The sequence below is a fragment of the Panthera onca genome, chromosome C1 (assembly GCF_046562875.1).
Source record: "Panthera onca isolate mPanOnc1 chromosome C1, mPanOnc1 haplotype 2, whole genome shotgun sequence".
In the NCBI taxonomy this organism is placed as follows: Eukaryota; Metazoa; Chordata; class Mammalia; order Carnivora; family Felidae; genus Panthera; species Panthera onca.
The window spans coordinates 130,408,796-130,427,398 of record NC_138346.1 but is presented as its reverse complement, the minus strand read 5'-3'; the positions used below and the strand labels follow the sequence as shown (position 1 = coordinate 130,427,398).

Below are 18,603 nucleotides of genomic sequence, written 5' to 3'. Positions count from 1 at the left end.
AAAGTGAGTTCCAGTCATGATCCGAACTGATACCTGAACGTGAATTCATTGAATTTAGAACTCTATCAATTGGTATTTCATTGAATGTGATTACTCTTTTATTTTCAATTTCAGATCAATACAGGTTTGGATGCTTCTGCTATTCAGTAATATATTTTTGGATGACAGACTAGAGGGTGAGCAGATATTTTGTTTGTTAAATGTTCCCAGAATCACTGGAGAAAAATCTTTAATTTCTACCTCTAAGTTCTGTAAGAATGAACTGATTCTGAAATGACAAATTGATTATAAATGCGTTTTGGGTTAAGATGATATTGTTTAAAGCTAGCCTATCAGAACTATTAGCATAATATAATTAATTTTTTAGTAAACACCTTTACATATAACAGTGTCAGTCTTTTATCTACAACTTGAAATAACAATTAAGCTTTATTGTTTCATGTTACAAAGCTGTTGGCTGTTGCTGCCCTTTACTGGTTTGTAGTGGTACCACAAACCACGACTCATGGTTAGTTGTCAAAGGTGTGAAGATCTCCATATGCTATGCATTATTTCAGATAACTTGTATTTGTGAAGATCAGACAGGGAGCCATCTGAGATAACTTTTCTTCACCTTTGGGCTCACAGAAGCTTGGAGTACTTTCTGTGTGTTGTCATTCTCTGACCTGAAACCAGGTTCATCGGAATTTCCTGCTTGTTCGTTCAATATTCTCTTACATATCCAAGTGGTCTTCTGTGCCCTCATTGTGGTCAGGGAGTAGAGATTCTCACATAAATCTAATCCATGAAATATAATTAAGAGATGATAGTGAGGCAAACATTATAAATCATGACAGATATGTAATGGGCACCATATCAAATGCATGCTCTAATATCACTGAGAAGATTTTCTACAGCCTCAAAACAACTTGTAAGAGTTTGATAGTGGGTAGGGGGTCTTAATTTCTGAAATTTATCTTACTGCTGCTCTGCATCAACTCTACAGCTACTGATACTATTTTCTGATTATTCTGAAGTGTTAATGGGTTGTTCCTTCCTGGCCACATACATGAATGATACTTAATATTTCCCACACCCTAGATTTAACAAATTTGGGAAAATGGGACTGTGAGACAAGGAAGCACTCCACTGGTTGAGACGTTATGGTTTCTAGGTTCTGTGGTTTGCCGGTTCAGAGGATTACCAGCATCCCAGACAAAATGTTCCAGTCTCTTATTCTTTAGCATTCCTATAAAGGTGTGTAACAAAACAAGAAATCCCATCCCAGGTTCCCTGGTTTGATTTCAGGATCTTAATATGGAACAAGGGACAGAGATGTAATTTGTTGAGTTTGTAAACACATAGTTATGTGACATCCTAAGTGAGAAAATGAGATTCTTTTTTGCTAAAACAAATATTATTTCATGTGTATGCCCTACCTTTCCCAGAGGTGCTCAGGATAATCAATTGAAGTCTTGAATTAAACTGCCTTTCCTATGAAACATTCTTTCCTCTCTATTCATATCATTGGCAAGGATGTTGTAAAAAATGTTATTTCATCACGTATCCTCTTTTTTCAGGACCCCTAGGAAAAATGCATGCCCGGTCTTATTAAAAAGAACAGTTATATTTTTCTATGGTATATCTAGTTGTGTTTTTTTAAATCTCATAGATATGGTCAATTAGGTTATGAGATTTTTTTCCGTGTTCATTGTCCACGAGTCAGCTTAGGGAAAACCTTATATTACATGGACACTGTGTCATCCATTTTAAGCCCTATTCCCCATTCCTTTGTTTCTGCTCTTTTTGGGGGGTCATATTTTATGTATTCTTGTAAGTAGCCTTAAATCCTCTCTGAAATATGGTGGTAGCACAAATTTAAAAATGGGCAAGGGAGTTTAAAAACCACTTTCCAGAAAACTACAGAAATGAAATCACCATACAGAAATCATATAAGATTTAATAAAAAATAATAATGGTAACTGACATCAAGTGTGAAAAGGACTGTTCTCCATGGTTTATATACATATATATAATATGTAAATAATAATAATTTTATTATTTATACATATTTTATATATAAATAAAATAATTTTCCCTAAAGGCTCAAAATTGCTGTAGAGGGCTGTGTTACACAGTTAAAACAGTACAAGTATGGCTAAGTCTCAAAGAATTGCAAAAATATGAATTAATGTGATTTGCTGTAAATTGTCAGACTTTAAAAGCAATCATGCTGGCCTCTTCCAACATGCCAGGGAGGTGAAGGGCTTTTTCACTGGTTGCTTCCTCTTCCTGAAACAGTCTTCCTCCAACTCTCTGTAAGACTCATTCTCTTTCCTCCCTAATGCTGTGCTCGACATCACCTTTGCAGGTCTGTGATGACCACTCTATTTCACTGTACAACTCACCCTCAACATATCACTCTCATGTCCTAATCTACTTTCCTTGTTTCCATATATTTTTCTCTTTCAAAGATAGTAGATAACGTATTATATTTGTTGTTTATATCACTTGGATCCCCAAACTAGAATATAAGGCTATGAGTCTTATCTTTATTTGGCTCACCACTGAATCCCAAACTTCTAGAACAATGCCTGTCTTATGCATTCAACACATATTTGGTTGAATGAAGGAAAGGTGTTTGCATTTTGAACATTTGAAGAGAAATGAAAATATAAGGGTTCTATTGAATTATTTTCATTTTCTGATGCAAAATAATCGGTTAGCTTAAAATTATTTTTTAATAAATAATTTGTGTCAATAATCTCAGCATTGCCTCACATATCCACTTTTTGCTTTTCTATTTTACAGCTACCAAATCATTGTCTGCCTCTTATTTGCTCTCCCTGTTTTTAGTATCTCCCTGCTCTGATTGATATCCAGATAAATTCATACATATATAAAGAATCCTGCCATATTATTCATGGGTCTACCCTGCTCAGAACTCTCAATTTTTTTTTTGATGTTTATTTATTTTTGATATAGAGAGAGAGACAAAGTACAAGTGGGGTAGGAGCAGAGAGAGAGGGAGACACAGAATCAGAAGCAGGCTCCAGGCTCTGAGTTATCAGCACAGACCCCCACGCGGGTCTTGAAATCACAGACCCTGAGATCATGACCTGAGCCGAAGTTGGACGCTTAACCAACTGACCCACCCAGGGGGTCTCCCCCCACCCCTACAACTGCCCGCTCAGAAGTCTTAACTGCTGTATAACATCTTCTGGATAAATTTTAAAACTCTTCACTGGGGATTCAAGGAACATTGACCCATGGTCCTCCCACCTAAATTCTAAGCAGATACCCACAATTCCCTCAAATAATACCTTACTTCCAAGTAATTTGCTTCTCTGCCATTTCCTGGAAATGGCTTGACTTTCCTGGTTCAGCTGCCTTTGCTCTTGTTCAGTCCCCTGATGAAATTCCTTCTATCATTTACCCATCCAAACCCTAAAAGGTCTTCTTACCTTTCTACCTCCCTTCCCATAAAACATTCTTTGATCTTTGAAGACCAATTTTATTCATTTTTAGTCAGTTTTTAAAATATGTACCTCAGTTTTTATCCTTCACTCAGTGATATTGCTCTGTGAAATCCTCAAGTAAAATTTCAGTGCCTTAGGCACAAAAATTACAGTGTGTGTTTCTTCTATATTTACTTTCCAGGTTATTTGGTACAGTGTTAGACTCAGATGGCCTCCCAAAAATCTTGTCTAATAAATAAGTTAATCTTGACATTAATAATGGAAGTTTCAGTCCTATAATATGAGAAGTAAATAATAGTTAACATTTACAAAGTGTTTTTTAACCAAATATATTTATTCTTCATAACAGTATTATAAGATACTCAACATTATTCCCATTTTATAGCCAAGGAAAGAGAGGCCCAGAAAGATTAAGTCAGCTACCTAAGGCCATGCAACTGTTAAGCAATGTAATAAGGACTTGATTATCAATACATCCTACTATATTTCAGAATGACTTTGACTCAAATACACAGAAAATGTATACATACGCATAATGTATGCACATCCTTATATACAGTTTGTTAAGTTTTTAATTAAACTGTTTTGGAAGTTCTGACTTTTATGGAAGCTGATGGTAATAATTCATTAGGACATTTTGTATACATGTATTAGTTACTGCTGGTAAAGAAAGTCCAATAATCACTGACTGATTTTGAAGAAACTCAGCCTTAATAAAATGTTTAAAAAAGCTTTTAACACCTCATGACTAGATCTCATGGTAGGTTTCAAAGAACTGATGTTTACAAGTTGAGGAATATACCTCTAGGAGAGATTTATGGCAGCTTATAGCTAATACATATGTTCCAGAAATTGGGCCTCAGCATGGTTACAAATGAACTGTATTATGTAGCAAATGCTTGATTTCTTCCTTTCCTAACAATATGGTTTCAAAGTCTTTGGCCTTCATTCCATCTAATCTTGCAGGGAATCAAACATATACCCCACTTAATTCTAATACATAGACGTTTGTATAGAAGTGTAAAAAAATATTTTAGAAATCAAAATTCCTATTCTATTATCCAAGAATCTGAAGGATACATTTATTTTTGTCTCAGCTTTCATTTAAATTAAGCCCAACCTCAAAGGAAGATTCAAAATGCAAATGCTAGAAGAAACCTTAGGCTAGTAGTGATCCTTGAAACTTAATATGCTTAAATAAAAATCACCTATCGAGGTGCTGATTCAGGACCTGCTTTATAGAAAGCCCCAAAGTTATGTTAAGGCACGAAGTCCACGAAGCCCATTTTAGCAACTACTCCCTTAGATTCATCTAAATCAGCTTCCTCATTTTACAGATTACGTAGTTAAGGTGTAGAGAAGTAAAGTGACTTATGCAAATTCTCACAGCAAAAAGTGTCTTAGGAAGGTTTTGGTCTCCTCCTGGTCCAATGCTACTTAGCATTACATCTTTTTCTTCTTTCTTTCTTTCTTTCCTTTTTTTTTTTTTTTTTTCTTTTCTGAGAGAGATAGCATGCATGAGTGGGGAAGAGGGACAGAGGAAGAAGGAGAGAGAGAATCTTAAGCAGGCTCCATGCCCAGTTAAGAGCCCACACAGGGCTTGATCTCACAACTATGAGATCATGACCTGAGCCAAAATCAAAAGTTGGATGCTGAGTCAACTGAGCCACCCAGGCACCCAGACTGACACTATATCTTAGTGGACTTTCTGAAAAAAATTATTTGAAGGATCCAAACATATAATAGTTTTAAGCTAAACTCACATATATATATCAGTCTCAGATTTTCTATTGCCGAAGTTTGGGCTTCTGTTTCTCAATGCTTAAATGAACTATGAACATTCAGCAATCTTTGTCTATTAATCAAAAATTTTTTTTAATTTTAAATAGATTCCATGCCTAATGTTCGGCTTGAACTCACAACCCTGACATTAAGAGTAGTATGTTTTGGGGCACCTGGGTGGCTCAGTCGGTTAAATGTCCGACTTCGGCTCAGGTCATGATCTCATGGTTTGTGAGTTCGAGCCCCACATTGGGCTCTATGCTGACAGCTTGGAGCCTGGAGCCTGCTTCGGATTCTGTGTCTCCCTCTCTCTCTTGGCCCTACCCCTCTTGAGCTCTGTCTCTCTCTCTCTTTCAAAAATAAATTAACATTAAAAAAAAAAAAGAGTAGTATGCTCTATGGACTAGGCCAGCCAAGCACCCCTCAATCGGTTCTTAATATGAGGATAACTGCAACATTTAACAGTGGTGTGTATACCATGATATACAGTAACTAACAGTCTAGCTCTCTTTCTTCATTGCAAACTCAGCCTTCAGATTACTAGTTGGGGAAAATATAGTTTCAGGGAAGTGGCTGAGGAGAGGGGTAATTTTTTTAAGTCTCATTTTACATAGATATCAAGAAAACTAAGATTTATAGATTCAGAAGGTAATTGGGAATATGGCAGGTAAAAAAACAAAAATAGATTATTCATTTTTTCCTCATCAATACACCTCCTGACTTTCTAATCATAAATAGTAAAAAGCTTGATTAACGGTCCCATCTTCACCAAAAAAGAAAAAAAAAACCTGAATTCTACTTTGATTTAGACAAGAACTGGTTCACGTAAATAGCAATTTGTTGCTCTTTTCTTCCATTATGCATAATGATGTCTAAATTTCTTGAATGTTAGCGTCTTTTTCTAGCTTGTTTTATTTTCTTCCCCTTTATTTTTGAAAAAATAGTTATTCCCCAACAGGAATTTGAAATACACTTATTTAGGATTGCAAAAATGTAAACCATGGTGGAATGATTGGGGGTTGGTTCTTTCATCTAAGGCTCAATTGGTATCTATAATTACTAATTAGTCAACTTCCATTACTCATGTGTAGCTTATCCCTGGTTACATTGTTGAACCTTGGGTTTCCTGGTCACCAGTCTGCTCTGCAGCCCTGTTCTCCTGCTCTCAGTGCTTACTCAGGGAAATCTGACTAATTTTAATACCAATCTAAGCACAAAAACCTCATTAGGAAAGTAGATCTCCTGCCAAAAAGAGGCATATAATGTACTCCAAAAGCAAATACAGAAGCTTTAAAAATTGTTTTTTGTTTTAGATTATGCTCTTGCCTTCACAGAGGTTACAGAAAAATGAATGGGAAGTTCTTGGTCCCGCAAGATTGACACATAAAGTTGCCATTTCTGTGGTCGGTAATGGTAAATTATCAGCGTGTTCATAGTCTCAGCCTAAATAATATAAGATACTTCCTCTCATTTGATTTTCTCTCCTATTGTTCTCAAGTCTTGTTACGGATTTTCAGGGTCGAAAGCTTGTAAGCATGCACCTCAAAGGCTATCTGTGTGGGGCAGTGAGCTTCAATCATACCAAACTACTGACAAAAAAAAAAATGCCCTATTGGGTTAGGACTCCTGACTTTGCACCCCACCCCCTGCTTCCTGGTCAGAAACATTTTTTGCTCCCTTGTCTGCTGGGTGAACACTACACATCTCTTGAGGCTCTTTGTAGATCATACACCACTTAATCTACCTAGCTTTTCCCTGGATTCTCCAAGAAGAATCATATGGTATTTTCCTTTGGGGTTCACCTGCTCCCTGTGGATTCAATTTCAGCTCCTGTAGTAGTATCACATTGGTAGTTTACAAATTTGTTTTCTCTCATTGATTGTAAACTATGACAGAGACTGCCTTATTCATCTTATCATTTCTAATGTAGTCCCTAGCACATGGTAGGTGTTAAATTCATGTTTGAGAATAAGGAAAAAGGAAGAGAGAGGGGGACAAGAAAGAATTCTTATGATATCATAGCTATCTTACAGTTGTGTTATTTTCTATGGAATTTCACAGTTTGGAGAACTGATAATTGAGTTTTCTTCCTGGCTTATGGGAGAAAGAAGAGAATTCACAATGCCTCTGATTTCATTCTTCTCCATTACAAATAGAGGCAGAATTTAAGAGAATTAGTCATCTTCTGTAGGAGAGGGAGCCTTCTTGCCAAAGTAAAGGCCGCTTGGCACAAATCCATGTTACTCACCAGAAGCCAACACCAGCTTATGTCCACTGCCTCCATTCAGCATAGAAGCTAAAGGATGGGAGCCATAAAGCTGAGAAAAACAGCAACCAAGGTAATCATTTCAGAACAGTAAACCTGAAACTAAACCCAGAAGCAGGGAGTCAAGAAAAGTGGGGAGAAACATCTGGATAGAGTATAACTCAAACCAATGGCACCCTGTGATCTTAGATTTCTCTTCCTTGTCTACTGTTTTTCTATTATTGGAATTTCTTTCATCATGGATATTTTGACTGCAGTGGGTCAATGAATTTTGGCTCAGCCATTATTGCATTTGTATGAGAGTCCAGGAACCTCTTGCAGAGGCTGCTAAACCAGTCTACACTCTAATGTAGTTTGGGCCAATGGCCTCTTAGAGATTGCTGACGCCATCATCTGAGTTGTGTGCATGTTTGTCCCATTTTGGGTACAAAAAGAGTCTCCAGACTTGACCATTACAACTACATTTGCTTTTAGCAATCTGTAGTATAACATTAAAAATGCACGTTACAATTAATCCAACTCTGTTTTCCCAACATGATAGTCTACACTTTGTCTTGAGAGCTTTGCATTGCCTCCAGCACCTAATACAGTTCCTCGAAGGTGGTGTGGGTTCCATCAATATGTATTGAATTGGAGAGAAGAACCATTGAGATGGAGTTGATGGAAAGATCTCTAAATTAGGCAAAGAATGTTACTCAGTCTTCCTCCATATATTTTCTTTCTCAATTTGAAAAGGATCCTGATTTTGTTGTTGAAAAATAACTGAAAATATGAAAATTACATTTGAAGAAATCTGCACAGCTGTTGATTTTTGAGATGAATTTTCCAGCCAGCACACTAGATAAATTGCAAGATCTCCTTTTTTTCAAGAAGTAAATTTATGATCTTAGACAGACAAACTACAACAAAATACAAGCTCATAGACCCTGAGTTTGTTCAGACCATAGCATTATCCAAACTTGCTGGTGGGATGCCCTCTTTTTGTAGCCTCAGAAAAACTGTTTAACAAATATTGACTATGTGTTCTGAGTCTCAAAAACACTGAAATAGGTTAAAAAAATTCAAGTTGTCATGACTTTGACAGATTTTACTGGTTGGATAAAAACATCTAATGTAATAGACTCTGAAAGCATAAAAACTAAGAAGTGGGGCACCTAGAAGTCTCAGTCAGTTGAGCGCCCGACTCCTGATTTCGGCTCAGGTCATGATCCAGAGTTGTGGGATCGAGTCCTGCCTCAGGCTCCAAGCTAGGCGTGGAGCCTGCTTGAGATTCTCTCTCTCTCTTCTGCCCCTCTTGCATGCAGTCTCTCTCAAATTAAAAAAAAAAAAGAAGTGATTTCTTATGGGTGATATTAGGTAAACAAAAATAAGAAAACTATTCTCCCTCAAACACTTCTAGGTCTGGAAAGTCAAAATAGAAAAAAGACATGAAATATTTGACTAAAAACAGTTATCGTTTAGGTTAGAATGCTTTCTCCTAAAAAAAGATATCAGATTCTACATTTTGTTAAATTTTTATATTACCCTAACCAAGCAGTTTATTTTATTATTTCCAGAGCATTTGATACTGTGCCATATATTAGAAAGCACATGGATACCAAAGGTCACGTTCCCTGCACTAGTCATTAACTATCAATAGCTTATACCATCTGCTATTCTTCATGTTCTAGAATCAGTAGCACAGTAAATATGTGTGTTTTCTTACATTAAACAATATGCCCTTTGGTATACTATCAGTCCTCAGAAAACCTAAATGAGATTGCTGATATATCTATGCTGGGCATGCTTGATACTTGGATATGTTGGATTTGTAAATTTAAAGTTTGAAGGTAAGTGTACTTGGAACACCTACAACAGCAGGAAAGTGCCAATATAGTCCAGTGATAGAGCCCAGACCAGATGGTTAGGGCTTGTGAGAGGTTTAAATGTCAAAATATTTAAGCATTAAAAAATCCTGTTAGGTAAGTAACTTCAAAACCTGTCAAAACTACACTGCTAATGGCTTTGTAATAAAACATGTCCCCGAGCACAGAGTGGAGGCAAGAAACAACTAAAGGTTTTACAACTGCTAGGATGTTTCTACTGGGACACAAGCAGCAGTTATAAAAAACATCTATCACGTAGTACACAATTGGCCACACAGAACTTGTCCCTGATTTGGGTATTTCGGACATGGAAGTCTTAATTTAACATAGTGGGAGTTAGTTCCTGTTACCAAGGAGGCTATGGCTGAATCCTGGAAATGGGCAAAAATTATTCACACCTGAAACGAATCTTGATCTTATACCTACTTTATGTTAAGTACTTTAGAGTACTTATAAGAAGACACATATCTTTTTGGACTAGATATATTGCAAATATGTCACTACTACCAGTTTGGCATGTTGACGTTACAAGTAATTGAACAGCCTTGCCAAATCTCTAAAAAGAAGGTTTTTAAGAAGCTAATAACCTAGCAAGATGAACAATAATTAGAGACCTAATGGGATTACAAATAAATGAAAATCTAAGTTGAAGAATGAGGAATGCACGGAAATCTGCCAGAGTTCTGAAGCTGGAGAACTGAAAGATCAAACAATTCTTTTCTAAAGGAGAGAGGAAAAAAAAAAAAAAGTAGAGTCGAAAGGTTAAATAAAAACAGAAAAATCGTTCTTTCCAAAGAAAGTTAAATATATATGTAGGTGGAGAAGGCAAAGGATGGTAGGAAAAGTAAGTATGCCCTAACTTATTTTCTCTGATGCCAAGAATATATCTAAAGTAAATTTTTGATTGTATTATATAATACAATTGTAATATATCTAAAGTAAATATCTGATTGTATTATATAAACAAATGTGCAAAGATACATTCAGGAAAGCTCTTTTGATAGATAAATTCAAGGGTTCTCTGTTTGAGGGAGTATATCAGATCCACCCAAAGTACTTTTTTGGAGATAAGGTCCTTCCCACTCCATCTCCACTAGAGGAGGGATCATGATCTGGAGAGGAAGGGATTTTAATGTTGAAAAGTCTCCTCTGACGATTCTGATTTCCTGGCCAAAGTTTAAATCCACATGTTTAAAACTGGTGATTTACTGAGCCTGTGAAAAGATCAGAGCAGATGTTTGGGAAAAAAAAAAAAAATTCACCTCTGGAAGACTCTCCCATTCCTGGAGCAGAAGAGGCTACTTAACTGGAAAGGGTCCCCCTACAAATATATTCTTCTGGGACTGGTGTGTGCCTCGTAGTTAAAGGAGCCTTGACAATGAGAGAGGGTCTTAGTAAAGCAAGAGGGGAAGGGGTTTAGTTCTGAGACTTTGACATCTGGAAAGGAACGTTTCTCCAGGTTGGGAGCCAATATCACAAAGATCTTCATATATCCCAGGAGGGAATTTCCTAATCTCTACATGGATAAATTTTCTTTACTTTTTCCCAGAAAAGGACCTTAAAATATCAGACAACACTGGGGATGAAAACTCAGAAGGGGTTTTCTTGGCTTGAGTGGAAAGAACAAGAGGGAGAGGTAAGGCTGAGAGCTGTTTGTATTCAGTGTTGAGAAAGGTGGGGGGGAGCAGTGAGAAGTGAGAACACCACTGTGGGTGTTGTTTCTTAACTCCTACTGGCTTCCCTGAAGGTTCTAGTTTCCTGGAGCCTGTCAGGAAGGGTGCAATGGTGAATAGTATCTCCATATAATCAGTATATTTCAATCCTGGAGGAGCATAGACAGGGACTGAATGAAGAGCCAGGAAATGGCCACTGTCTAAGCATGCCTTTAAAGAGTTTCACCCATTAGGTAATCCCTTTTGGCAATGTCAGTGCTTAAGAATAGAGGCGGGGAGAAGGAAAGCAAGGAAAACACAAGATTCAGGCACTGGAGAAAGTCAAGGGAAGGAGGATTCACTGTGACCTCTCTCTGTTAGACGGTCTAGGGGCTGGATGCCTGGGGTTCCTGCCTCCTTTCTGGCTGCTTGGGGGCCAAAGAGGGTCTGGTTACAGGCTCAGTTCAAAAAACTTCTCCCGCTAACACTCTTCTGACACACCCACCCCCCAGGCATTGCAGAAAAGTGATCTCTCTGCTCTTAGCTCTGTGCCTTCATAGTTGGGTGTGTGGTTAGTGACCCAAGTGCTCACAGATACCCCTTTCTTACCCTCTGCTCTGCCTTGACTGAACTTGAGTCAGGCTTCTCTCCTCCCCACCCAACCCTGAACGTTAGCTTGCCTGCAAATCTGAGCAAGCACTAAAATGCACAACATGTTTCCTTGTTCGCTTACTCCCCAAATCCGTGGACCACAGAGACGCATTCTTGTCAAACCCCGCAGGTCAGTCATGCCTTCGGTCTACTTCCTCTCCTCTGCCCAACTTTCCCTTGCCACGTATTCCCCTTAACCGTATCAAGCCTTTTTTTGTTTGGCTTTGAGATGCTTACAGATTTCTGAGATCAGAGCTCTCTCTATATTGCAATAGTCTTTCTTTCTAATTAAAGTGTCTCCCTATCTAAGTCTGGATTTTGTATTTATTTTATTTTTTGATGTTAGCTTGTAGCTAAGAGTGATTTCAGGTAAGTCTGAGCCCCCACTGGTGGGGAATGAAGTCTTGGGGTCGGGGTATTTGCGTTTTTCTCGGGAAAGGCAAGGAGATCTGACAAGCTTTCTTTTGAACTTCAACTTTCCAAAGGGGAATGGATTTCTAAACGAGGAGGTTCAAGGCTGGCGCTGTAGGGGCCGCTGGCAGGGCCAGGGAATTGTTGGTTGAAAAGCTCAATAGGGATCCCTGCTAGGGGCGAGGGGTGCGCTTAAGGAACGGTTTGGGGGAGGAGAAGGAGCAGCGAGGGATGGGACGGGCGGGGGCTCGAGTGGATGGTACGTGAAGAGTTACTGGAAAGGGCGCTTCCGTGGGCGAGCTGGGGGTGGGGAGGTGAAGGGTGGTCTCAGAGCCTCAGCGCTGGGAGGTCGTGGAGCGGCGGCACGGGCGGCGGGAGCAGCCGCAGCGACAGCGAGCGGGACGGAGTTAGGACCGCTCGGAGCGCCCAGGTCTCGAGGTAGCGTAAGGTTTGCAATCCTTCCACTTGCTGGCAGTTGCAGAAGATCTGCTTTTAAGTGAAACGTTCGAGCCACCCCTCTGAGGGCTGCGGCTTCCCGGGGCTCGCTTCTTTCTCTCTCTCTTCACCGGCCCTCACGCTCACTCTTTAATTTGCACGCACCCCTAAGTTTGCTGAGAGCTTGCTGCCCGCTCGGAGCCGCTCCGGCCAGGCGCCGCGGGCGGGGGCGGGGAGCCCGGGAACCACAATCCAGAAGCGTCGTGGGCCATGTATATTTCATCAAATGGACTTTGGGTGCGTCGCGTCTCACAGCCATCAACGCTATGTGCAGTGACATTTCTGACTTGAGTGGAGGAATGCGCGAAGGAAGCCCGGGCGAAATTGTTACTAGAGGATCTTCTTGGCGCCAATGCTAATTGTCCTGATTTATGTCCCTTCTGACTAAGCTCAACGTCTTCATCTGAAATAAAATGAAAGCTGTGCCAAGCGGGGTAGAACCGCCCGGCCGCTGGTTCTGATCCCCAGGAATCAGGAAATCGTCCTGCAGCTGAAAAAAAAAAAAAAAAAAAAAAAACCAAAAAAAAAAAAAACAAAAAAAAAAAAGGAGAGGAAAAAAAATAGAAATAGAAAAAAAAAAAAAATCCCCCAGTAAAAGTTTAAGGCGAGAAGTGGCAGAGGCAGTGGCGCGAGGAGGAGCGGAGGAGAGCCGGCAAGCGGGGGACTGGGCTGGCAAGACCTCCCGAAGGCTGCGATTTCATTATTAATATCACTATATTTTTGGAGGGAGAGGCACCTTTCTCATCCTCTCTTCCTCTCCGCCCACCCCTGCTCCCTCCCCCTCATCTACCTGTCAAAGTCACTGATCTTTTGCATTTCGGAAGAGGACGTCAACGGAAAGGAATTCCCCCTCTCGGCGAGGGCTCCGAGAGGGGGCGACGCACAGGAGGCTCCCCCTCTGGGGCCCGCGACCAAGGTAATTAAGCGGCGGGGAGTGGCGGGCCGGCGCGGGGCTGGGGGTCCGCAGAGTCCTCTCCCACGGCGGGCCGGGCGCGAGCGGGACCCCGGGGCTGCTGCTGCGGCGGCGGCGGCGGCTCAGGTCCACACCCCACCCCTCTCGCTCCCCACGCGCCCGGGAGGAGGCTCGGCGGGAGCTGCCGCCGCCCGCCCGTGCGCCGCCCGCGGGCTCCGCTGCTGCGGTCGCCGCCCGAGGCGCACCCGGCTGGGCAGGGCCGCCGCCCCGCGCCGTCGGTCGGCTCCCGGCCGGCGCAAGGGCAAGCGGGCCACACGGTAAGTGCAGCCGGCGTCCCCCTCCTCCGGAGACCCGCGCGTCTCTTCTTGGCCCCTCTCCCCCCACCCCCAACCCCGGGCTCCCTCCCTCCCTCCGCCCCCTCCCCCCCACCCCGCCCTTGCGATCCACAGGCGGGAGGGAGGCTCCGGGTGGGCGAGGAACTTTGCGAAGCGCCTTGAGGAGGCAGCGCGCGGAGCCGCGGCGCGCACACAACCCGCACACTCTCACACCCACACGCGAGTCTTCCTGGGTGTGCGCCCCGAGCGGGTTACGTGTCTGTGAGTGTTGCCTCCGGAGCCCGGGCGCGGGGTCTGTGCCTCGGCGGACTCACGGACCGGCACCCTGCGCGCTCCCCCTCTCACGCGCACACACCTGGCCACACACAACGCGCCAGAGGATTCTTTTTTTCCTTTTGCCAATTGTCTTTGCTTGGGGAGAAAACTTGCCCTCTTGCCGGCCCTGTGGAGCCGGTGGCCACACTGAGAGCTTTTGAAGTCTCTTTCTTTTAATCTCCGTTATTGGTGCGAGATTAAAGCATTACTATCCCATGGTGTGCAGCTGGGGAGAAGGGAAAATTCAAAGAGGGAAAGACTTGATGTAGGAATGCTGTGTGGAATATTTTGCTCAGATTCTTTGCTGGCATGACTTTAACCGGTTGGTGCAATCGTCTAGGGACACTGAATTCCTGTCCTATATGGATCTGTGGATATCTATATATAATACAAATAATCCCGAATATTATTGGGCCCAAAATAACCAATTAAGTGATTCATACACGCGAAAAGTTCGATAAAAAAAGAAACTGCGCCCTCTGCTGTTTATTCTAGTAACCTCACCCGGGGACCTCCACCCTCCACCCCATCCACTTAGGTTGTCATCTTGCAGGGCTTGCAGGAAAATTCCTAGCGGGGATTTTAAAGGAACTTTATTTGGAGAAGTCGGAGGTTGCGTTCCCATCGTCGCATCAGGTATAGATTTCCAGAGAGTAGAGGCTTTTGTTACCCAACTCCCCCTCCATTCTTCTCTGCACTCTGAACGGTAATGGAGCCCCTCGTTATCATAACAGTTTGTCAGTCTTTGGAATGGAAAATTCTGAGTAAGATTCAGAATTCCACCAAGCATATGGCATATCTGGCACTCGTATTGCTCTAGAAATAAGGCCCTATTTTATGACTGAAAACACTAAAAGTTTTCCTATCTTACAGAAATGGTGGTGGTGGGGGGACTACCCAGAAAGATGCTCCAACAAAATGCTTTATTCAAATTTACATAATGGTTAAGCTTGTTAGAAAAAGTTTCCCAGAAATTGTCTTTTCCGGAGACGGGACCAGGTTTTTCTGATTTGCCTAGACCTTGAGAGTATCTCTAACCTGTGGGGAATTAGCAACCTCAGATTTCATTAAGTATTTTGAACTGTATCACTTTGAATGTCTTATCCTCCCCCCCCCCCCCCACCCTTTCTCTTTGGCAAAGGAAAGGCCGTTCAATAACTGTCCAAGATTCTTTTGGAAGATAAGCAACTTTCAGTTTTTCATGAAGATAAAATTTGGGCCTTTGCATGTGGATAAGGATACAAAGGGGAAAAAAATGCATCAAGTGTTTTACACTTAATGTTGTTACAGTTTATAAACGTAAGGGATGTATTTCCTTTTCTCTTCTGGAACCATGAAGTGACATCTGTTTCGCCACTAAAGACCAACATGAGGGCATTCAGAATTCCACATACTGGCTATTAATTTGGTGATATTTCCTACTGTGAAATTTAAGAGATATAATCCTAAAATTTTGTAAGAAAACAATTTATTTGCACACAAAGCTTTTTTTTTTCTATTGAAATTTTTGTTTTGTCAGCTTTCACATGGCATGTGTGTTAAAGTGATTCAGGTTAGCTTTTTTAGGAGGAAGCCAATGTATTTTGCAGTTTCCTTTTGTATATTTGCAGTTGGTGCAACTACTTGTCTGCTTCCATTATTATTCTGAAAAAAAATATGTCAAAGAATTAAACCGTTACACATTTAGTTGATATGTTTTCTAAGTGTTGTAAAGATTTGGAGACTTTTGGAGTTACAAGAGCATCAGGGCGCTTGGAAAGAAAAAATTTCATGCAACTCAGAAAGTCAGTTATTGTGTTAACAAAAATGTGTGTGTGTGTGTGTGTGTGTGTGTGTGTGTGTGTGTATCATATTATAGGTCAGTAAGAGATGTAGCATACTTTAAAAAAATAATTTCATCTTCAGAATCCAGAGTTTTGTTTCAGAACTTCAGGTGGGTGTACGTTTTCTTAAATGTGTGTTTGAAACCTTGGATGTCTGAACTTCCCTATGTAAGAAGGCAAGATTTGCTGTTGTATGGGAATGAAACCCCAGATTTCTTCTAGGCTTAACTGATTCTGAAATAATTTTATGTATTATCCCATCCCCAAACATCCTGCCAAGTATATGCTATCTGATTTCTCTAATCATTCTTCTGTCTGTGAAAACCGAGATTTTCAAATACGAAGGTGTGCTATTCGGTTTTATTAAGAATCTCATGATAGGCAGTTGCTCATAATACCCAATCAAGAATGAATAAGATATGCCAATGGCGTTGTAATACATGTTAAATTCCTTACATTTTGAGAGACAGTTAGCAAAAGGATAGAAGCAAATTGTTTCCCATTAAGATGACTAGGAAATGCTTTCTTCACAACAAATAAATAAATGCAAAGAGCATTCAGTATATCTTAAATGTCTTGTCAAGTCCATCTCATTATGACAGTGTTTGAATCTGCTAATTTTGGTGGGTTATAGAATTTGGGTCATATCTTTATCTCTTTATACTTTTCACTCAATGAAATGTGATGATAGTCCATGTTCTTTTTGTTCCTTCCCATTCAGAAACATGCATATTTATAAAAGTCTTAATGTCTATGAGGAATGAGTCAATAGCTGTCTATTTCAGGTGACCCCGAAGAGCTGAATATTTATGGAATAAATAGCCTACTACCACCAACCCCACCTCCTAGTGAAATTATATAATAAAACGAATGAGCTGGAGTTAACAGATTTACTGTCAATATTTTCCTCTCAGTTGATGAAATTGGCGATTGTTTTTAGAATATAATTGTCTATAATTTTGATCATTATTACTTCTGTGTAATATTTTGTAAGGCTTCTCTTCTAGTGAGGGAAAGGGGCTGTGAAGGATCTTATGCAAAGTTAATCCAAGGTGGAAGGGAATTAGCTACAGAAGCCTGGAGAAAGATGTCTCATGGATGCAAAGCCATGTTATAGCCCATTTTAGTACAGATCAGTAATATCTGTCAACTTCAGGACATGACATAATTTTATGTTTTTACATTGGCTCTGCACATGTATATACCAGTGAGAGTCTTTGGAGTTCTCATAGCATATTAGTGGTTATTTTTTATCAAAGAGGACTTCTCAGTACTTTAGTGTGTAGGTAGAGATGATGGCATTATTTGAGTACAGTGAGTTTCCAAGATTTGCAAAGCAAAGAACTAGAACTGGGGCTGCCCAGAGCTCTTCTGAAGCTGCTCACATTTAGGTGATGCAGACACCTGATACAATTGAAAGCCCATATTATTTGGCAATCAGTTCAGTTATGGGCCAGAAGGGGTTGGTTTACTATATTAAACCTTCAAATATGTCATTGACTGTCTTTCTCATAATCCATTTGCTTCGATATTTGCTGTGATGACCTAGCTTTTAAGAAGCAATTGATGATTTTAACCTGGTTGAAAGCATAGCCAGATGGGAACCAGTGCCATTAAGACAATAGAGGTTAGGGGGTAAACAATATTCTATTTTCATATCATTTTGTTTTCTTTGAAAACTCCATAATTATACTTTAATGGCAACTTTTCCATTTTGACAGAGGCTTCCTTTCCCACTGTGTGTCATGACAGTTCACAAATTTAATTTCTTACTAATTTTAAATTAAGAGGAATTTCTTTGAAGTGTATGTGGCACTGAAAAAAGTAAGGAGACCTTATATAAAGAACACACGCTAGAATACATGCTACAAATACAAAAATTAGAATGAAATTAAGCAATTATGTTAAAGAACAGCTTAGTGACCCTCTGCTCCTGATCTGTAATATGCGTGGTCAATATCTTTTTCTGTGTCAACGGGAGCTCATTAAATGTAAATTCTGCAGACTAACTGAGCCATGCCATATTAGTGCTTGCCAAAGCTTGACATTTTTAATACATTAATAATATGTCTGTAATGTAATGGAAAACTATTAATCACAACTGGTTATGTGCCAGAAATTTAAGCTATAATTGGCTGCTTCTTGTCAAGAATGTCTGTCGCACAGTCCTGCAACTGCCTAATATTCAAATATCTTGCACTCCTCTGCGTTTTTCCTTGTCAGTGCTCTAAATTCGATCAATGGTGTAGTCCATAATTCTGTGTAATGACCATCATTATAATTCTGCTATACTTTAATGAGAATTCGTTCTATTGGGATTGCTGTTGTATCAGGAAACAGTAACAGGCTCACATACATTTCCTTAGTGTCCAAATTTTTCACGTACAGCCACCTGGTCATCCTTTATTTTGTGGTTGTAGTAAGACAAATGTGGATAAAGAAAGGGATATAAGACATAAATAGATTAGGGGATAACATTTACTGTTTAACAAAAAAACTGAAGATTAAGCTCCGAGAGCATTCAAATATATACTTAAGGTCACATTTGAAAAACAGTATTAAAAACTAATTCATAATTTTCACTTGGTTCACACTCAGAGCAGTCCATTCCTGGCCTTCAAGATTATATTGTTCTTG

The 18,603-nt window shown here is 40.2% G+C and overlaps 1 protein-coding gene across 7 annotated transcripts in view; it reads left to right on the top strand.

The window, feature by feature from the left end:
• The first annotated feature begins 12,333 nt into the window (after positions 1-12,333).
• NTNG1 (netrin G1) overlaps positions 12,334-18,603 on the top strand; it is a 334,190-nt gene continuing 327,920 nt past the window's right edge. For 3 of the 7 annotated variants that reach the window (XM_060624627.3, XM_060624629.3, XM_060624628.3), the window contains exon 1: positions 12,336-13,496. The gene's annotated coding sequence lies outside the window, so the exon portion shown is untranslated. Of the gene's footprint in view, positions 13,497-13,549; positions 13,811-14,694; positions 14,780-18,603 lie in introns of those variants that run through there. The other 4 variants (XM_060624623.3, XM_060624630.3, XM_060624624.3 and 1 more) reach the window with 4 other exon arrangements.